This window comes from Delphinus delphis, chromosome 19, assembly GCF_949987515.2.
Source record: "Delphinus delphis chromosome 19, mDelDel1.2, whole genome shotgun sequence".
In the NCBI taxonomy this organism is placed as follows: Eukaryota; Metazoa; Chordata; class Mammalia; order Artiodactyla; family Delphinidae; genus Delphinus; species Delphinus delphis.
The window spans coordinates 6715528-6719391 of record NC_082701.1 but is presented as its reverse complement, the minus strand read 5'-3'; positions in this window follow the sequence as shown (position 1 = coordinate 6719391).

Below are 3864 nucleotides of genomic sequence, written 5' to 3'. Positions count from 1 at the left end.
AGGGCCAGGTATGTGTCTGACTCCACCTCCAGGGCCTCAAAGGACCAGACAGGTGGGTCCCGGCTGCCCCCTGAGATGCAGGGCCAAGAGCTGTGTGACAGCCTAGAAGCACGTGCCTGGGACCAGGCCTCAGGGCGACGAGGGTGGGAGGTTAACCCCTAGGTCCCTTTGCATCCACCTATGTTGTTCCTTGAAGACAATACCACCCTCCGAACCGCCCAGTCCCAGCCCCAGAACAACTCAAACTGCACCAGACTCACAGAGAGCGGTATTTCTCGCTCTTTCTTGTGGTTTGGAAACTCTTCTGCCCAGGGAAGGGTAAAAACAATGGCTTGGAGAACAGAGGGTGGGGACGGAAGCACAAATCACTGCCCTCGTGGGTTATTTGACATGGACAAGATAGAGCCTCGTGGAAAAGGATGCACATCCAATTAGCTTCTTCCTGTCCGCCAGCACACTGCTGCAGTACGACAGGGCTGCACCTGCGCCCCCTCCCTCCCCCCCGCCCCCTCCCCCAAGGACTGCCAGACTTGGGCAATTACAGGCTGCCTGTCTCTCCCTCTGTTAAAAGATAATTGCTACGAGGCAGCTAGCTCCTAGGGGACACGAGGGGTCTTAAGAGCATGAGGAAATCCCGGGAAGACAAAAATATCCTTTCAGCCCAGGTCATATCTTAACAGCTTTATTTCCTTCTTGGTGCTTCCTAAGGCCAAGCTAGGAGAGAGAACAGAGGCATTGTTTTCTATCTGGAGGCAGACAGAGGGGACATTTAAAGGCTGGCTGGGTGATGGGAAGACAGCTCATTCAAGGACCCAGAGCGGGCTTTTTCTTGCAAGCTGGTGGAGCGCGAACATGAATGGTGAGGTCAGAGCTGGGGGTCTCAGGAGGTCTCTTCCCGCCCTGGTGAGACAAGTCTCAGGGGCTGGGCGGCCCCAAGCAGCGCCTGAACGGGGGTGTCTGCAGAGGGGGCTTCCAAGGAAGGCGGGAGCAGCAGCGCTGCCCTCTGAGAGTTCAGGGGAGGAGATCGCCCACCCGTGGGAACCTCAGACCCACAGGCATCTCAAACACAAGAACGCGCAGAATCGGAGACGTGCGGATCTGAATGTCAAATATGCATCCTGGGGCAGTCAGATCAGAACCTTAACCAAACACAGAAACAAAACTAGTCTTGTGCAGTGATAGCGAGCAAAGTAATTCCTGGAAAAGAACTTCCTTTGGCTTAAGAGAACGTGTGTTTCCCAAGCAAGGAGACGAGGGAGTGGAGGGTGGCTCAGAAGTTCAGTGCAGGGTTTTCACAGGCAGGCGGGTGGGGGGGCGGCAACTTCCCTCACCACGGGACTCACTGGTGGTACAAAGGAAACAAGGTCTCCTCTTCCTCGTGTCCCTGGGGCAGCCCCCAGTCTTTGTGCTGTGTCTGGCTGGACAAAGGACTGCAGGGGGAGGGGCTTCCTGCCCTCTTTCTTCTGTCTGTTCTCCTTCTGGAATTTGCGGTCCTAAGGGACTCACTCGCCTTCAAAAGAGGCTGATCTCCCTGAATCCCTTCCTCTGTTTCACACTGGGTCGACCAGCAGTGAGCGCCAAGAAGTGGAGGATAGGGCTTCTCTGGTGGCGCAGTGGTTAAGAATCTGTCTGCCAATGCAGGGACACGGGTTCGAGCCCGGGTCCGGGAAGATCTCACATACATGCTGCGGAGCAACTAAGCCCGTGCACCACAACTACTGAGCCTGCGCTTTAGAGCCTGCGAGCCACAACTACTGAGCCCACGTGCCACAACTATTGAAGCCCACGTGCCTAGAGCCCGTGCTCTGCAACAAGAGAAGCCACGACAATGAGAAGCCCGCCCACCGCAATGTAGAGTAGCCCCCGCTCGCTGCAACTAGAGAAAGCTCGCGCACGGCAACGAAGACTGAACACAGCCAAAAATAAAAACAAATAAATAAATACATTTATTACAAAAAAAAATAAAAAAGAGGTGGAGGATGAGGATAGCCAGAGGTGGGAGGAGGTCCCCAGAACCGGAGGGTGATGCGGGACCCTGTCTACATCCTCTGCCCACCACAGTGTTGGCCCCTTGAATGAAGACGGAGGTCTTTTATTCATCCCCAGTGCCTGGTGCAGAGAGGGGCTCCCTACTCCGTTTGTCACATGCTGAATGTGTGATGTGACCCCGATCCCCCAGGCCTCTCCCCTAGAGCTCTTCTCCCTCCACTCCTCTTGTGGCCTGAAAAGCAAAGCACAGCAAAGGTAACAGTTTAAGAGACGAAAGCACTGGTTCTGAAAGCTGCGAGAAGAGCGCGCTTCTGCGGTTCAAGGGACCACGATGAAGTTTGAACTTGTTGCAGGAAGAAGGAACTAACGGTGTGACCTTGAGCGTGATACCCTAAGGGGCATAAGTATGCCCACTCCCGGGTTGAGGAATAAACTGATGCAGAGGGCCTGTCCCCTAGTAGGGGCTCAGTCACTATAATTCCCTGTCTTCTGTTCTTATCAGAAAGCTCTCCTCTTCACGGGCTTAGCCTCCTGGCACCCCAGCCCCAGGCTGTATTTTCTATCCATTCAGCTGTAAACCCTTCAGAGGTCTCCCGTCCCCTCCAGGAGACAGATCACATCAGGACCCGCCTGGCAGCTAGGGGTGCAGGAGGCAGGGTGTTTAGAACTTGCTGGGTCCCGTGACTCGGGAAGCATCGAGGGCAGCGAGGACTGATGGGGCGGGAGACCCTAGGAGAGCTAGTCCAGGAATCCACCATCCGGCAGAGCTGGCCCCGAAGGACGCCCCACGAGGAGTTTCTTGCACTAGCGGTGGTTCTCACACTTGGGGACTCCCCCTCCCATTCACTCTCCACTGTCCTGTTCAGCCGCGGACGTCCTCCTCGCACCCGCCCTTACCCTCGGTCCGTTCCTGTTGCCTCTGGGCCGCTGGGGAAGCACCCGAGCGGCAGTGCCGGCTTCCCGGCTTCTCAAACGGCTCGGAGCCTTGGAGTTTACCCGTTGCCTAGCAACCCTGGCTGGCCCCGGGCGCGGGGCGGTGCTGCGCAGCGCTGCGCGGAAGGCGAGCCGGAGCACGTGACCCCCGCCATCCCGCTATGTTGGAAGCGCCAAGCGGTCCCTCCCAAGTTAGTCAAGAACCGGTAATGATAAACGTGTGTAGAGTCTTTGCCAAGGCGCTTATCCGAGTCTACAAATATGCATTTGGCAAGATCCTGAGAAAATGCAAATTGTTCTCAGCGCGCCTCCGGGTCCTGCGCCCTGGTTGGGGCTCTGCTATTTATTTGCTCGTAATCCGGCGGGTCGTTTTACTACCCCTTCCTTCAGTTCCTCGTCTGCTAAATGGGAATTATAATCCCCAGCCTCCTTTCTGCTACCATATTCCCTGCACATTGTATAATAATCTTAAGTCTGACTACAGCACCAGAATGGAAACTCCTGGAAAGTAGGGACTGGGTGTTTCCACAGCTTAGCTCTCGGTTGCCACGTTGTAAACATGTACTGTTTATTGAATGGATGAATGAATGAATAAAATGAATTTCTCATGGGTTAAGGCAATGAGGGGAAATAATGTAAACTAAAAGAAGGGGATTTGGGGCTAGAAAACATGGGTTTAAATCCCAGTTTGGCCATTTACTAATCGCATGACCTTGGGCTAGTTGCTTTCCTTTTCTGACTCAGCCATCCTCGTTGGCAAAGGGAGGGGACAGTGGCAGTACTTAGGATAATTGGGAGGGCCAGCTGAGCTGACACGGCAGGGTGCCCAGGCTGGAGCTGACCGCAGAGCCGGCATCTGAAGGGAGGCCAGCTCTGTACCTCCGACGGCAAGGAATCTAATCGGAGTTCAGGGATGGGCGCTGGAGATTTGGAGTGGGGCGG